The 18,737-nt window shown below is 38.9% G+C and overlaps 1 protein-coding gene across 1 annotated transcript in view; it reads right to left on the bottom strand.

Moving 5' to 3' along the window:
* Positions 1–18,737, bottom strand: part of PRSS12 (serine protease 12) — a 1,465,718-nt gene that overhangs the window by 555,925 nt on the left and 891,056 nt on the right. The window lies entirely within an intron of this gene.

The following is an 18,737-nucleotide window of genomic DNA, read 5'->3' as shown; positions in this document are numbered from 1 at the left end:
CATACTAATGTAGATGGGCATTCCATACTGCCTATGGAAGTCATGAATAAATACGTTTATGCTATGGATTTAATTAGAATTTCCTATCAGACGCATTCTTAGGAAGTAGTGTTATAAAAAGATAGATACAACATATGAAGTAGGCAAGGAGAACGACAGAGGCACCCAAGATAAAATATAATATAATGTTTATTCTAATGAAAATTAAAGACTTTCATCCATATGTAACACTGACTTCTTCAGAATTAAACTATAAAACACCCAACACTGTTTAAATTTCTTCACAAGTCTCGTAATCAATAACTAACCAATCATATTTTGCAAAAGCACACTGTAGACCAATAAACAATAATATTTCCATCTGCCAATGAGACATAAGAGAATGAAGCTCAAACCAATAAACTGATGTCTCATTCTCAACTTAGAACTGGTTGTTAACCGTAAGTCACAGAACAATAACAACCCACTGAGAATGTGCAAAACATTGCCCAATAAAAACATACATCAAGCAACTTGCACCAATGAGTGCTGAACTTTACATCAACCAATGAAACCCGGAAAATTAGATTTTGTATCAATAGTCATAACTCATCCTTTGCATAGTACAAAATTTACACGTAAAGACTAAATAAATAAACTAAGTGCCAAATAAGTTATAACTCGTCAATGAAAACTAGTTAATTTTATATAAAAATTGCTCTTAGTTGTTACTAGTCTTGAACAATTGTAATTATATTTAAATATAACTATTCCATGTCAAAATGCATGTAAAAAGAAACAGTAGTCTTCCCATCTACCAATGAGACCTAGGGAAAGAGAACGTAAGCCAATGAACTAAAGTTTGTTCTCTACATATGATTGGTTATTGCCTGTAGGTCTCAGGGCAATAGTAACCCACTAAGATTGTGAAAAAAATTCCCCAATGGGAACACATGTCAAGCAACAAGCACCAATGAATGGTAAACGACATTGACCAAAGAACCCTGGAAAACTTAATCTTGGGCCAATAGGCATAACTCTTCCTTTGCATAGGATAACTGTTACCTGTAAAGTCCAAATTGGAAAACTGAGTGCCACATAAGTTCAGGCTCATCAAATAAAAACTTGTTGGTTTTACCCATCATACTTGTCTTGATAGTAGTGGTATTCAAATATAACTGATCAACTCCGGTCAGGTATTTTAAAACCAGTGTTTCATGTTAAAATCATTTAACTATTACTTAAAAATAAATAAATACATAGTGCTTTGCCCCACTGTGATCTTAACCTTAAATCAAAATATGTGTGAAACTTTAGCTGTGTCAGTATGAATATTCATTTCTTCACACTTTGAACAGTCATTAGCTAACACTTTTACTTGAACCCAATACAGTGACAATCATCCATTAAGAAATCAAACCTCTGTTACAAATAACCAAACTGTTATGAAGGGATTTCTAATCATAAAATGCTTCAATTGGTCAAAACCTTATACTTTATATGAATTTAATTCCAAAATACAAGAAACAGAAATGCGGTCATTTAAACTGGAAAAGACTATGGTGTTAAGTCTAATCTGGCATATAACTTCACCTTGCTCTAATAAATCCTCTCATGGTCCTCCCCTTCATTTTTTATAATTATTCTTGTTTTTGATGTCTTGCATGTGCTCAGAAATCCTGTCCCTAAAATCTTCTTTTAGTTTTATACACATAAAATCCACCACATTTCTGACATACAGCTAAATGTATATCACCCCTGTTGAATGACAAGCACAATGCAATGGAATAGAGTTCTAACCTTAATTGTGTTCTTCCTAATCACTTCTTTCTTCAGAATATGTTTGCAAATTGTACAAAATGCACATTTGTAAGTCCCATATGTTTTATTACTAATTATATGTTCTATAGGTTCAGCCAGTTCCAGACAGTTTTCAATGTCCTCGCTTTTCTATAAACAATACTTGGGCCATCACCTGTCTGTTCTCCCCAGTTTGTCAAAACAGGTAAAAATCTACCAGTTTTTAATCAAAATGGGCCAAATAAAATTGTGGTCATTGGTAAAACTAGTGATAAAGGAGCAGGCATGATCTTCTCTATTAGATTTTCTATTACAAAAAACATCATCAATATTGTCTTGGGCAGATTGGATAATATCCATAGTTTCATAGTTTCATAGTATAGTACTAGGCTATCTGCCCTGGGGCATTTGTAAGCCTAGCCATAGTGATGTGGCTTTTGCCACCCCATGAAGTGGTACAAAAATGTACAGAACAAATCTAGAATACTGTGCCTCTGTCTAGTAGTGACACAGTGAAGGTCCCCTTATATAATAGAATTAGTTTACTGTGCCCCTGTCTAGCAGTGACACAGATGTGACCCCTGGGGTAAACTTACGATCGCCCATCCACTCATCAAGATTTCTCTTGAAGAGAGTCAGTGAGGGGCTCTGCCTAATATGAACTGGGATCCTGTTCCAAAGCATGGGAAGCCTCTGGGTTATGAATCTATCCCTCCAGCATGTCCTATTCATACTTGTGCCAAGGTTTAAGTCTTTAGCTCTCGTGGTCCTGATGGATTTGGATTTTTTGAGGTGGAGCATGTCCATCAGATCCTGATTGGACATGGCCTTGTATGTCAGGCAGAGATCACCTCTGAGCAGGCAGTATGCTACTGAATAGAGCTGAAGTTTCTTTAGTCTGGCAGAATAAGACATATGTTGGAGACCTTTGATCCTTTTGGTGAGCTACTTTTGTGGTCTCTCCAGCTGTTGCAAGTGCCGGGTGAGGTACATACCAAATGGGGCATTGTACTCAATCATGGGTCCGATGAGGGAGGAATATAGGGGTACAATGACATCCTTGGATCTGGATGTGAAACCCTTCATAATGAGGTGTGCAAGGTAGAATGTTTTTCTAACCACTTTGGCAACGTGGGTGTCAAATGAGTGGTCGCTGTCTACTTGGGTCCCTAGGTCTCTGATTACTTTTTCCGTACTCAGTGGGTTGCTGTCTATGTGATAATTTGTAGGTACTTTGTTTTTTCCAAAAGGGATGACTATACATTTTTTGGCATTTAGTTTAAGGCCGTAACTACGGCACCAGTTGTCCGTTTCAGTGAGGTCTTTTTGTAGGATGTGTGTATCTGCTGGTGTATCGACTATGGTGCCTAGTTTGCAGTTATCTGTGAACTTTGTCAGCCACAGCCCTCCCATGTTTGCTTTAACATCTGAGAAATAAATGCCGAACAAGAGGGGTCCCAGGACAGATCCCTGTGGGACACCACTTGTGACTGGCTTTGAGTCTGACATTGCGCCAGCGATTTTAACTTTATGGGTTCTGTCCTTTAGCCAGTTTGCAACCCATCTAGTGACATAAGGGTTTACTTTTAAGCTGTTTAGCTTATCTATGATGCCTGAGTGGGGTATTGTGTCAAGGCCTTAGCCAAGTCCAGGTATGCTGTATGGACTGCTTTGCCCTCATCAATGGCTCTAGTGACTGTTTTGAAAAAGTCAACCAGGTTTAAAAGGCAGGATCTGCCCTTTACAAAGCCGAACTGGGTGGGGTCAAGCGTCTGTAGGTCCCCTATGTCTCCGTTTATGAGTTCCGTAATGATTCTTTCCATAGCTTTGCAGACCAGGCTAGTCAAGCTTATGGGGCGGTAGTTTCCAGGGTCTGTAGAGGCACCCCCCTTGTGGAGTGGGACCACTGTTGCTGTACGCCAGTGTTCAGGTACATATGCCCAAGTAAGGTTAAGGTTAAATAGCATTTTTATGTGTGGGTTTAGCTCCTCTTGGAGTTCACATAACACGCACCCCGGGATACCGTCAGGTCCCATTGATGCTGTGTTTTTGCTTTGTTTAGGGCGGTTCTCACTTGGACATCTGAGATGACAGGGAGATTACATTCAGCTGGGATAAGTATTTCTTCTTTTGGGGGTGAAGGAGGTGAGAAATTTGCACTGAACCTGTCAGCCAGAATGTTAGTAATATCTGTGGGTTCAGTGTATTTTTTGTTGTTGTGAACCAACTCTGAGCATATCTGAGGGTTTCCGCCCAGGTTTCTAACATAGCTAAAGAAGGCTTTGTGGTTATCTTTAGTGTCCTTAGCGATTTTTCTCTCAAAGTTTACCTTGGATGTTTTTATGAGAGAATGTAGTTTTCTGCTAATGTTGATCAGAGATGTCTTCCCTTCATGGGATTTCGCTCTGACGTGCAGTAGCTTCCTTCTTTTGTTATACAATTTGTTTATGGCTGAGGTCCACCAGACAGGACGCTTACATTTGGTGGAGAGGGACTTGGATTTGTTTGGGATTGTATGATCCATGCATTCTTGGAGATGTCCATAGAAAGCATTTGTGAAGGATTCGGCATTGTGGGATGTGGTATCCACTGGCACAGTGGGCTTAAAGGATACCTTCTCAGTCTTAAGAAGAGTGAAGTTTGCTTTTGAGAAGTTTTTCACTGTGGTCTTTTGTGCTGGGGTTGGAGGTGGGATATGTATATCCAGGGTAATTAGTTTGTGGTCAGATCTCACTAGTGAGGGGTATACGTCCGGTGTGGAGCATTTTGTCCCCATGTTTGTGATGATCAGGTCTAGTATATTATCTCCCCTAGTGGGAGAGGTGACTAGTTGTTCCAGTGCATTTGAATTTATGAATTCCAGGAACCTTTGGGCTAGGGTATTAGGGCTAGAATAATGTACCCAATCTATGTTTGGGTAGTTGAAGTCTCCCAGTATGATGGTATTTTGTGATACATTCATATCCTCCAATCCCCTTCCTTCCTTTTGACTGCAACTTCCCTTTGTATATTATGTACCAATCTACTAGGGTACTCTCTAGTAAGGAACATGTTGGCCAGTTTTAAACTTTCAGTTTCAAAATGAGATTCCTCGGAAACCATTCTAGCTAACCTAATGTACTGGCCCTTAACAATCCCCTTCATTTGATGCTCTGGATAACAACTAGTGCAATGCAGTAGACTATTACAGTAAGTAGGTTTCCTAAATATGTTAGTGACAAATCTTTGGTTAAAAATGTCCTTATGTACTAAGACATCTAAATAATATATTTTCGTTACTAGTAGAATGTGTAAATCTTAAAAAAGAAGTAGTAGTGTTCACATAATCAATAAACTCTTCAATTTTGTGTATTGGTTTAGTCCAAATTATAAATATATGCACCCCCACACCCCCTGCTACTTTAATATACAGATTCTGAGATCGCACTACATTGAGGAAAAGGGTGCATTTCCTGTTCCCCACTATAGTGTGATCTGCACCTGGAATGCCAAATTCAAATGAGCAAATGTTCCAATGTGCATTCGCTCATTGGAATTCGCAACATTTGGAGTTGACATTCCCCAAAACTTGAAGCTGTACTTTCGCACTTTGGTGCATCGTACAACTTACTTTCAACATAATGAAGGTAAAAACTTTCAACATAATGAAGGTAAACCAAAAGACTTAGCTAATGGCTGTTTAAAGTGTGTTGAAATGAATATACATATCACGCTTATTTTGATTTAAGGTTAAGATTACTGTGGAGCAAAGCACTATGTACTTATTTATTTATTTATTTGTTTATTGTTTTAAGTAATAGTTAAACAATTTCAGGATGAATTACTGGTTTTAAAATACATGACCATCATTGATCAGTTATATTTGAATACAACTACAATCATTTAAGACTAGTACGATCTAAGTGCAATTTTGGGGTAAAACCAACAAGTTTTTATTTGATGAGCTTGAACTTATGTGGCACTCAGTTTTCCAGTTTGGTCTTTACAGGTAACAGTTATCCTATGCAAGGACAAGTTATGCCTATTGGTCCAAGATTAAGTTTTCCAGGGTTCTTTGGTTAATGTTAAGTTTACCATTCACTGGTGCATATTGCTTGACAAGTGTTCCCATTGGGGAATTTTTTTCACAATCCTAGTGGGTAAGTATTGCCCTTTGACCTACAGGTAATAGCCAATCATATGTAGAGAACAAACTTTAGTTCATTGGTTTAGGTCTCTGTTTCCCTAGGTTTCACTGGTAGACAGAAAGACTACTGGTTTATTAGTCGACCACGTTTGACCTGGGATGGTTATATTTAAATGTAATTACAATTATCCAAGACTAGTAAGAATTAAGTGCAATATTTATGCAAAATTAATTAGCTTTAATTTGACAAGTTCGAACTTATTTGGCACTTATTTATTTATTTAATATTTGCATGTAATTTTTGTACTATGCAAAGGATGAGTTATGCCTATTGGTACAAAATCTATTTTTCCAGGTTTCATTGGTTGATGTAAAGTTCACTACTCATTGGTGCATGTTGCTTGATGTGTATTTTTATTGGACAACATTTTGCGCATTCTCATTGGGTTATTATTGTTCTGTGACTTATGGGTAACAACCAATTCTAAGTTGAGAACAAGACAATAGCTTATTGGTTTGAGTTTTATTCTCCTAGGTCTCATTGGGAGATGGAAATATTATCATTTATTGGTCTATGATATACTTTTGCACAACTTGATTGGTTAGTTATTGATTATGAGACTTTTCACGAAGAAAATTAAACAGTGATGGGTGTTTTATATTTTCATTCTGAAGAAGTCAGTGCTAAATATGGATGAAAGCACTTAATTTTCACTGGCATAAACATTTTATTTTATTTTACCTTGGGTGCCTCTGTTGTTCTCCTTGCCTACTTCATGTATTTGGAATTGAAGGGTGAGTCTGGTTCTTGGTTTGTCTTGGAGATACACACAGCATCATTTAGCATTTCAAATGTAAATACAGAAACCAGGTTTGGTTGGGGTCAGCGATGTGAAACATAATTTGAGCAATATTTTCAAATTCATAAAATGTGCACTATCAATCATTGCATACCCATTTTGTATTTGTTGATGTACACTTTTAGATTAGTCTTGCATCCTAAGCTCCAGTCACAAATACTGTTAACAGTTCATTAGCCACCATGACAGAATTATAAAAGTGAACATGTTTGCATGCAATCATACATTGTGGGCATGTCTAGATAGACAAACAGAAGAAATGGTTAAAATGCAGTAGATGCCAGTGCTCAGAAATTGCCATTCTGCAGCACATCTTGCCTGGGAAATAATCCCTGTCCAGTGGTAAGTTATCCATGTAGGCTGCTTTGCTCAACTCTTGTTCAACAAGATGGTATTTTTCTGTCCTGTACAGCCGCATATAGATTCCCAGACTCTAGCTTCTATTCAGTCCTGTATGGTATTTTCCACTTACTTCCATTTCTTGTCTATCTCTTATTTTATGGTTGGTCAGAAGAATATCTCCTCTGCTTATGCTAAGAGTGAAAAGCACTTAAGAAATCCATCCCTGCTTTTACACCTGATCATTTGGTTATTACTTCCAAAGGACATTGTTTTTCTATATTACAGGGTTCAGCTCAGTTCTACATGATATTTTCCACTTTACACCACTTCTTGCCTATGTCTTATTTAACCCTTGGTTAGAAAAAAGAATGGCTCCTGCACCTTTGCTAAGACTGAAAAGCACATAAAAAAATCCACCCTCATTTCTATACCTGATCATTTGGTTACTACTACCAAAGGATGTCATCTTTTATATATTACAGAGAGGATGCCACAAGATGCAAAACAATAAACTAAACAAAACAAAACAGAAAACCGAGCTGAGGACCACTACTATAAAATTTATTTAGCGGTTTCATCTCAGGTATAAAAGACTTGCTTTGAATAAAGCAAACATGACATACAACCAGTTTAAGTACCACTCCTATGGCTTTTTGATTGGATAATGATTAAACAACCAATGAAATGTGCATAATGAAAATAATTACATTAAAAAGGAATAAAATAATATAAAACTTAAAAAATACATCCCATTCAATACTACTGACCATGAATAACAATGAGTACTAATAAATAATAAAATCCTTAAAAATGCACTAGTAACTTGGCTTAAATTTCACAGGTAGCTATTAACTTTGGAACACTACTAATAGAGCACAAATCATTTAACCCTGGATGTACAGTGGGGTTGGTTTTAAGCTGCCATTGTAATTCTTTAAACGCCAAAAACTCATCAACTGAACCACGCCTCTGTCCAAAATCTACATGGTTAATTACTATATTTTTTAAAGGAATGTAATTCATAGGTCTCTAAATGTCTGTAAAGGGCATTCTTATGATATTTATCCCTAATACCATAGTTATGCTGGTAGATCCTAGTTCTAAAGCTTCTTTTTTGTCTTCCCCACATAGAACGCCAGTCATTTTTGGCAGAGTGCTAAATAATCCACAGCTTTTGTATTACAACTATATTTCTTTTTTAATCTAATGAACCCAAAACTGACAAGCTGTACAGAGTCATCTTCCAAAACATATTTACTCTGGGTGCTTTGACAACATTTTGTCATTCTCCCTCCCAAACAAACAACATTCTCTCTTTCCACCATGTTTTTCAAACAAATGTCTTTTTTTATAAACAACTGTGGGGGAGTCCCACTGTCTTGGTGTACTCTGGGTCAATCATGAAAACTTCCCAATTTTTCTCTATAATTGCCCTAATGTAAAAATCACAATTAAAGGTCAAAATAAGCACCTTACCGAAGTTGCGTACCTCAGTATTTTTGCCAGGATTGCTTTTTAGAGATGTACAGTTGTTACCCATACCCAATAAGGGGGCAAAATAACTGTTAATTCTCTTTAGGTTAACTTGCTGAAATATACTGTCTGAAAAGAAACTAGGATAGCCCCTCTTCAGAAACATACCTTTTAAGACACTACTTTGTCTTTGAAACTCAGTATCATCAGATACCATCCTAGCTAAACAGACATACTGACCCTTCACCAGTGATTTTTTTTCTGGTATCGAGGGTGCAACTCTTAAAATGTAGTAATGTGTTGGAATATGTAGACTTTCCGTAAATACCAGAGTCAAATTTCACGTTTGATCTATTTTTTCGAGATAGTAATATCCAGTTAATCGACATACTCATCAAAATGATCATAGTAAACCTCAGAAAGTCAGTGGTGGTATGGAGATAGTTAAAGAACTGCTCTAACCTTGTTCTGGTGTCAGTCCAGAATATAATTATGTCATCCAAATATCTTGCATAAAGTGACCAAGACTCTGTATAATCTGTATTAAAGACATAATTGATTTCTCAGTGGGCCAACACTGTATTAGCAAAAATGGGGGAACATACTGCCTCCTTTCTGTCTAAACAACTGGTGTTCAAATACAATGAAATTGTTGTCTAAAACAACCTTCATTAATGTTCTGACCTTTTGGTGCATCCCCTTTTTTGTCCCCATTTTTGCTAATACAGTGTCAGGAGCAGCCAGTTGGCTATCAGGCAAGTTACAGACAAAAACACATCCTCCATTGCTGAAAGAACCAGTGGATTTAGGGTAGGTTCTGGAAATTCCAATTGTAATAAATCAGAATACTTTTTAATTACTATGTAATAGCATTATGTTGATATTGAAGCAACTGATTTATTTTGGAAATAATTTCAAAGAAAGAGAATACTTCAAAGGGACTGGCTAAATCCACAATCTCCTCAGAATCTGAATCAGAAATCTGAGCAGGCAAAACAGAAACTGTCCTTTCACTCTCGTTTTGTGGTTAAGACACTTGAATCGCTTCAGAAAATGAAGAATCTCTTTTTCATTCACCAAAAACAGCTAAACTGGAGGGGTCAAGTGCCTGAACTAAACCTTAAGATATGCCCAATAAATCCTGCCCAAAGTGACTGAGACAGGATAAGAAATACATCTAAGTTGTTGAATATTTTTGATAGTTATTTCTGAAAAAACAGAACAATGTTGCCAGGAAAAACCTCACTAGGGGAAGGCATAACATGCTAGGCAGAGAGGCATTCCTTGTCCCTTCTCCCAGGAGTGACACGAATGGCTCTTCCTTGCACCACCAAGCATACTCCAAGAGCTGCAGAAGATGTGTCGATTACCCAGTTCATGGTCTCTATAGAGACTACAGCAGAAGGGAGACAGGGAAAAAGATGAATGGTCTGAGGAACCAGTAATGGCCACAACAGTCATCAATCTGTGGCTGAAACACTTTAGCAGCCTGCTGTGGTGGCAAAGGCTGTTTAGTAATGTTCTCCTTTTTGTGGCAATTGAAAGAAAGAAAGAAGAGCAAGGAACAAGTAGGTTGTTCCATGGTTAAGCCAAAGAGAAGCCTGGCAGCAGTAGTTAAAAAGACGGGTAAGTTGTAAAAAACATAATGTTTTCTCTGTAAAAACATAGTAAAAGGCATTTTAAATGATTAGCTCAGCTCAAAAAGTAAAATACAGCTTTTACCATAAAGTAGTTCTAAATTAGTTTTAACAACTTTTTACCACAAAAGCAAAAAAGTGATGCTCCTGTTTAAAAGTAATTATAAATCATGCAACAGTTATTAAAACCACATTTTCCTAGCTTGACAATTATTCTTTTCCAGAAAAAGATACACTTTCGGTCATAAAAAGGAAAATGGAAGGCGTTTTCCTGCAGGGGACTTATCTGCCCAACACTGGAACAGAATTAGCTGAGTGTTGATCCTAAAAAGCCCACAAGAGGTTGCAGGAAAGCTCTGAAGGACTCTGTGCTTAAACCTGAATTTTTTATTCAGCTTACTCAGAATGACTGTTTGGACACATGGAAGCCCTGAAAGCTTTGGAAGCTGGACAGCTGTTGTATCCTTAAGAAAATATAACTCATATAACAAAGACAACTGTAGCATTGATCCTTATGAAGAACATTATGGAGATGAATGCTACGATTTGTCTGATTTTTTTTTTTTTACACCATTCTAGGATCTTCTATGATGGATCCATTATTGCCACTCATTGGTCCATTAGTTGAAGGGCATTCCTGGGCTAGGCAAAAAGCCTAAAGGTCATTTGTTTCTGCTAGGGAATCCTGATCAGCCTTAGTTCCCCAGTGAGAGTCAAAGGGAAGGGAGCAGTTCAGCTTGCTGGTCCCAGTTGATGGCCTACCCTTTATCCACTGGGAATATCCTCCTGTCTCTCCCCATTGGTGGCTCCTCTGAGTCTGCTGTCACTATCCTTTGAGGTAATATGTGCCTCCTCATGCAGAATTTGTTGGAGCCAATCTGATAGGCTAAGGAATGTAGCCAAAAATTCAGTGATTTCACATATCTTAATTAGTTTATCTGAATAAGCTGATAAAGCCATATGTAAGGGTTGTGCCAGGCCGCTATAAACTGTCAGTCTTTCTTCATCTGATGAAGGAGCATTAAAGCTTTTTTTTTTTTAGTGGTCTATGGGATTGTTAGATTTTATTATTTCAAGTAATTCACTTCCAAGTGGTGATCATTTGAAAGTTTCCATCCCACTTGATTTTAGTGGAAGAATTTGATATCCATTAAGGACACTCCATTACCAGCACAGACATTAAATAACAGATCATTACTTGGACTGCAGTCAGGTAAGCTGTGTCTCCAAATCATATTTGCTTAGGTATCTCTGTCATTCGCCCAACACTCAGACTTGAGAGAGATGCACTTATATATCCAAATTGGAAGCCACGCACTCTCCAGCCAAGACTGGAATGGCTGGTCAAGAGGAGAAGGTCAACACTTGCACCACACCACATGGAACACGTAGCACTCCAGAACACACACCAGGACTGCCTTCACATAAAAACACAAGCCACAAACCCATCTTTGTGGAGGCTCTCACTAAAAATCTACCCAAGCAGCAGAGACCTCCAAGGCAGAAACGTACTTGACCATCACAACACAACACTAATCACGAGACACATAACTCTCCTAAACAGTGCGCCACTCAACCAAAGCCCCTAAGGCAAAACAGCATGCCCAACACACTAGTCATAGGTGACTCAGTAGTAAGGCACACTGATGTCCCACTCATTAGGTTGAATAAGGAGAAAGTAACAGTCAGCTGCCTGTCAGGTGTCAGGATCCAGCACATAATGCACGCACTCAGGTCCCTCAACAACAGGTACAAATATGACCCTGTCATTGTACATGTGGGTGTGAATGACCTGAGACATACCTCCCTGGACTACATGAAAAGAGTCATGGAGGAGTTCTTGGATTATGTAGCCCAGGCGGGAATGACCCTTGCCCTGAGCAGCATCCTACCATCACCCAGAATGGTACTGCAGTACAAGCAAAAAATGACTGATTTCAATAACTGGCTAAGTTTCTGGTGTGATTCTAAGTGGATCCACTATCTGTCTGCCTGGGATGACATCATTGACAGACCTCGCTGCTTTGCCAGGGATGGCCTGTATCTGTCACCCCTGGGCTTCCGCATACTGGCCAAGGCTCTTGCCACCCCTACAGTGCCTTTTTTAGACAGTGTTCAAAAGACCAAATTACCACCGTAACAGCTACAAACAAATGCAGTCTGAAGGTCATTCTGCTCAAAGCTAGAAGTCTAAATCTCAAAATGCACTCGCTTGAAGCACTCCTTAAAACGGAGAACATTAACATTTGTGCTGTTGCAGAGATACGGATAACTCCAGACTGGTAGCCCAACATAATGCATCAGAGATACTTCAGGTGGAGTTAACATTGGGTAAGACAGTAATTCAGGTTGTAGCCTGATATAGGTCCCCAACCATGTCCCAAGACTCACACTCCACATTCCTAATCACTCTGGAAAATATTAGGGTCAAACCTAACACTCTCATACTGGATGACTTCAACTACCCCTCCATTAACTGGGAAAACAACTCATGTACCAATATACTTGCTCAACGTTTCCTGGAATTCATTAATTCCAATGCCCTGGACCAGCTCATTCTTACCCCCACTAGAGGTAGCAACATCCTTGAACTGGTCATTACTAACATGGGTGACCGTTGCTCTACACCAATAGTCAACTCCTCCCTGGTTAGATCCGACCACAAACTAATCACCTTGGAAATCCACATCCCCCCCACCCCCTTCAAAGGTAACTACCATGAAAAACATCTCCAAAGCTAACTTTGGGCTCCTAAAAACAGAGGTGGCTAACTTCACGGAACCCATGCAAATGGAGAATAGTTGTATGACTGCTGAATAATGCACCAATGCACTGTACGAACACGTACACAAATGCATGGATCTCGCCATACCCAATAGAACCAAGATGCTCTTCTCCAAAAAAAGGAAGCCAATCTGGTGGTCCCCTGCCATAAACAAACTCTACAACAAAAGAGGAAACTGATGTAGAATAAGGTGAAATCCCAAGACTGGAAAACTCCCTTAACAGCCTCAACAAAAAGTTGAGATCCCTCATCAAATCCTGTAAATCTAGCTATGAAAACAGAATTGCAGCAGATAGTAAAGACAATCAGAAGGCCTTCTATAGTTATGTAAAGAATATCCACGACAATACTCAGATTTGCTCAGAGCTACTGCATAATGGTACCTCCTATACCAAGCCAACAGATATTTCCAATATACTAGCCGACAGATTCAGTGCCAACTCTACCCTTCTCCCCCCAAAGGACGAATCGCAATACCAGTAGATTGCCAGGCACCCAGTATTACTGCTGCACAAGTTAAAACAACACTGTCCAAGGCCAAGAATACAGCTTCTATGGGACCTGACAATATCCCTGGCTGTGTTCTACATGAACTACAGAGTGAACTGGCACATCACCTGTGTGCCCTGTTTAATCACAGCATCACCTCAGGCTTTGTCCCTACCGAATGGTGCACTGCTGCAGTCAACCCTCTCCACAAATGGGGAGTGACTACAGACCCTGGAAACTATCTCCCCATTAGTCTGACGAGTGTGATATGCAAAGCTATGGAATGCATCACCATGGACCTAATAAACAAGGACATAGGGAATTTCCAAACTCCACACAGTTTGTTTTTGTGAAGGGTCATCATGCCTGCTCAACCTGGTCAATTTCTTTGAGTCAGTCACCAGAGCTGTGGATGAAGGCAAGGTGGTTGATACAGCCTACCTTGATCTAGCCAAGGCCTTTGATACCATTCCCCACTCAGGAATCATAGAAAAACTCACTAAGCTAGGCATCAACCCACATATCACTAGGTGGTTTGCAATCTGGCCCACAGATAGAACCCACAGTATGAAAGTAGCTGACTCCAAGTCAGACTGCCAACCAGTCACGAGCGGAGTCCCACAGGGTTTGGTCCTGGGTCCTCGCCTGTTTAGTATCTACTTCTTTGAAGTTCAGGCCAAAACGAAGGGACTCTGGCTGACAAAGTTTGCAGATGATTGCAAGCTGGGAGCTATTATTAACTCCCCAAGGGATGTTGACATCCTACAGAAAGGCCTCACTGAGACCAACGACTGGTGTCAGAATCATGGCCTTAAGCTGAATGCCAAAAAATGTGTCATTATCCCCTTTGGGAAAAACCCAGTTTCCATGAATTACCATATTGATGGTAGTCTACTGAACACAGAAAGCATTATAAGAGATCTGGGAACACAGGTTGACAGCAACCTCTCTTTTTAACACCACATTGCCACTGTAGTCAGAAAGTCCTTCTATGTGGCACATCTCATTACTAAGGGTTTTGCATCCAGGAAGAAAGAAGTCATTGTCTCCCTCTACTCTTCCCTCATTAGGCCAGTCATCAAGTACAATGCCCCATTTGGCATGTACCTCACTAGACACTTGCAACAACTGGAGAGGCCACAAAAGTACCTCACAAAGAGGATCCTAGGCCTTAAACACTTGTTCTATATGGACAGACTTAAAAACTCCAACAATTCTCTGTCTCATATCACCTACTTAGAGGCGATCTCTGCTTGACTTACAAAGCTATGTCTGACCCAGCTCTGTTAGAAATGCTACATCTAAATAAATCCCAATCCCTACAAACAAGCGTGAAGATTTACTCAAAAAAACAGACCGGTTTCAGCTTGTAGCTTTCATCAGTGGTATAATGATAACCACTGGTGAAAGCTACAAGCTGAAACCTGTCTGTTTTTTTTGAATAAATCTTCACGCTCCCAAGGTGCTGGCTCTTTTGGTGTTTTGTTACAGTTTGTCTGGCCTCTGCATCTACCGTACTTGCTAGCCTGCTTTTTTGTTACTACTTGTTTGTATGGGACCATCTGCAAGTACTAATTATTACCTTTGGTCAGTATTTCTGTAGTAAGCTAACCAGGGAACTTAGATCTCTGTAGCATAGTTTTTTTTCTGTATGCATCCTATCTGTTTTTGTTGCCTTTTATTTACCTTCCCTTTGAGTACCAACCTAAATATATTTAACTCTGCATCTGCACTTCTGTTTTATTATTATTTAAGTAAAGGTCATTCATTTTTAAGGTCCTTTGGTTGCTATTCATTTAGTATATGTATATTTATGCATAGTTGTTTATCTGACAAGATGGAAATCATAATTTACACTGTTGTGTAGCAAGTGTATGATGCACATCTTCCAAGAAACCACATAGGCCTACCATCAGTGAAAGAGATATTAATTTGCTTTCACATTTGGCTTTATTTTAGAGCAATCCGTGACTGGAGGTCTCTGGCTTTTTCCAAAGTGGTGGCAGTACTACCACTCCAGGAGGAAAGCTGTGAGGATTTAGAGAATTCTGCCATCCTTTCCTAGTGTGTTGTGTGTGTGTTGTGCGAAAATAATGCTTTGAATGAAAGACAGTTACCATAGATAAAGGGACACTGGAAAGCATTGCTTCACAGAGGGAGAAAGATGAAAGACAAGTAGGTAAGGGACATGTGTTCAGTGGAGTTTTGTTGTGGAGTTTGGAAGCCCATTTCAAGGACAGCAATGCATATTCCCTTAATGCTCTTTGAATCAGGTTCTACTTTGTAAGCTAGTTAGTGAAGCAGAGTTATATGCACTTTCTTGTAATTACTTTACCATTGTAAAGCAGTGGTAGGATTCAAACCCCCTTCAGTGCCAGCCTTTCATTACATTTAGTGACACTGGCACTACCACACTTCAACATTTGATAGCAATGGTGCCACTCAGCCTGCACAGTTTTCTTTGACATATTTGAGAAAGCATATTTAGAGAGTAAATACTGTTTGTTTTTCCAGTGCTGTGGCTTGGTTTTGAAGGATAATCTCCTCTCCACTGAAATATAAATTGGCAGCCACTTGTTTCTGCATCCCTGACTCATGTTTTCTCAAATAAATGGAAGACATGGAGTTGGGATACAAAGTATAATGTAGCCACCAGCAGAATGGCACATCAAGAAATGAGTATTTTGGAATGACAATGTTATTGTTTTAACTTTTTTTGTGGTAATTTGCTTCTGGGTAAAGTGGATATAGATACACACCATGCCAACTGACAAGCCTGCTATCTTTAGTTAAGTGGATAATGGAAAACGTTTTCAGCAGCATGGCTAAAAATAATATTTCCAGGGAAGAGAAGTGTTATCATTCCTTCTCTCCTTTCACTCTCTTTGTTCTTCATGTAATTTGTTCTGAACTGTAGTAATGTTGCTTTGGTCACAGTGCCTCTTATCCGTGCTTTCAAAATCTTCTTCCTTATGTTTGATTTCAAAATATTCACCATCAACTTTTTTTCTTTTGCAGTGATTGCCATTAGTGTGGGTCATCAACTATCATGGTTTCAGAAACACATTTTCCTCACATGTAGTCTCTGCAAAGCAAACATTCTGACACACATAGTTCAAATATAAGACAGAATGAGATGAGTAGGCTGCTACAGTCCTGTAACCAGTCTTTGGAATATTAGATATCACTGAATAAACATGGTGTACCACGATACAGTATGACCTTAAAAGTCTCTTATGACACATCATTTATCTACAGCTAAACATTTACAGCACAGTCAACAGATGAGACAGGCATCTCACAGAACAGTAGGAGTGGGGGGCGTCACATGGGGTCTATATTAAATCAGCGAATGGTTAAAAAAGTGAAAGCTTACAATCCCAAACACTTGGAACAGCGATTTTTTTCCAGGGAAAAAAAAAATCGCTGTTCCACAAAAAAAAAAAAATAAAAACTTCAAAACCATTGCATAAAGTGGGGGGCTTCACCCCTCACCCCACCCCCCTACTTAAATATACCAACTCCAAGATTGCATTACAGTGAGGAAAACGGCGAAGTAATGGAGGCGGCCAAGCAATTTCTTTCTCAGAGAAAGAAATCACTTATATGCCGTTTCGCTATTTTGCTGTTTTGTGATTTCAAGTTCGATCAAGATGCATTCAAAGGATTGCGTCTTCAATTATATAATAGGAACCCATCACATGACACATACAGATATCGCCCTGAGGTAGAGCAACATGACCCGAGATTGATTAGTGACCTGGATGATGGAGAACTGGACTGAGGGTGGTAGGAATGAGTAGCCAGTGCCACTTCACCTATCCTGGAGAGGGTAGGCATCCTGTGTTGGAACGAAGTGAAGGATGTGTGCTAAAGCAGGCAGTAAGAAGGATCATGAACACAAGAAGTCATCCAATAAGCACTACACATGCAAAGAAGCACACATTTGTCAGTCACAGGTACTGGTAGTGTTATGTTTAAGGCTGCCATGATGCAAAAAAGAGGCTAGAATAATCCATAACCATGAAGCTTGCATGAATGATGGCCTTCTGTAACCAGATGTTGCCCAAAGAGGAATGTATGGACCTATTAGATGATAGGAGGACCAATGTCCACTGGGGACCAGGTAGAAATAAAGAATAGGAAAATCAGAATGATGAATATTTATTAACAGTCACCTCACTGTTTATTAAGAAACACAGCCCTAAAAATTCTTATATCCATCAAATAACTTGACCTATAATGAAGCAAAATTAAATGTAATGATCTATTCTTCACATAGTACTAAATAACCCTGTCCACATCTATGACTTTAAAGAGTGGTCACTGTTATGATCACTGAATAGAAAACCAACTTCCTTCAGAGGAAGACAGAATTTCTCAGCAGTTGCATGTAACAGTTGGTCGTTCTAGTAGGGCACATGTTTTAAATTTCACATGAAACCTCTGTAATGAAGAAAATAACAATACATTTGAGAAGCTCACTCATCAGGTTTCAGAAGAAAAAAAATGGAGTCAATATATTGAGAACTCATTTCAAGAACACATGACACTTCCAAATAAAATTCAGAAGATGGCCACTAAAATGACATTAAAAATGTTTGAAAGTTCTCAAGCATATGTTTCTTCTTTTTCCAGAAAACGAGGAACAGCAGACGTAAGACCTAGACTTTGAAATGCATCAAAGTCTTAGACAAGATGAAGAGTTCCATTCAACTATGTAGAAATTTAGTCATTACAGAAAGCCACTGACACCTTTTTGGCTCCCTGGAACTTCGTCAGGAAAGACGACCAATGTGGAAATGAATGGATTTCTTTATCCAGGACAGAAACAAATGTAAGGGTAAGGCAAAATAAACATGATAACTATGTCACCCTTTTAAAGTCAGTACCTGTGTCCATCCACTACCATATATAGATATGAATGTCCCACCTCACTTTCTGTCTCCCCACCTCAACTCTTCATCTTTAAGTAAATAAGTGAGAACTGTGATATCCCTTACTAGTCACATGCATGCACATAAGACTGAACATAATACCTGCATTCATCTGTACTAAGAACCCTACAACTTCCAAATAACTTCACTTTCACTTCTTGTAGCTGTCTTCATTAAATGCCTGTTATCCTAGTACTTTCACTCAGTAACTTTCAAGATAATTTAGATACACTTTCCCATGACTTATAAAAATTCACTTTTATTTCAACATTCTGATCTCATTTCTGCTAAAGTATGTTCATCTGCATT

The sequence above is a fragment of the Protopterus annectens genome, chromosome 2.part0 (genome assembly GCF_019279795.1).
Source record: "Protopterus annectens isolate FY-2018-M chromosome 2.part0, PAN1.0, whole genome shotgun sequence".
NCBI classification, from domain to species: Eukaryota; Metazoa; Chordata; order Ceratodontiformes; family Protopteridae; genus Protopterus; species Protopterus annectens.
The sequence above is the reverse complement of the archived record's forward strand: the minus strand, read 5'-3'. Positions and strand labels throughout refer to the sequence as shown.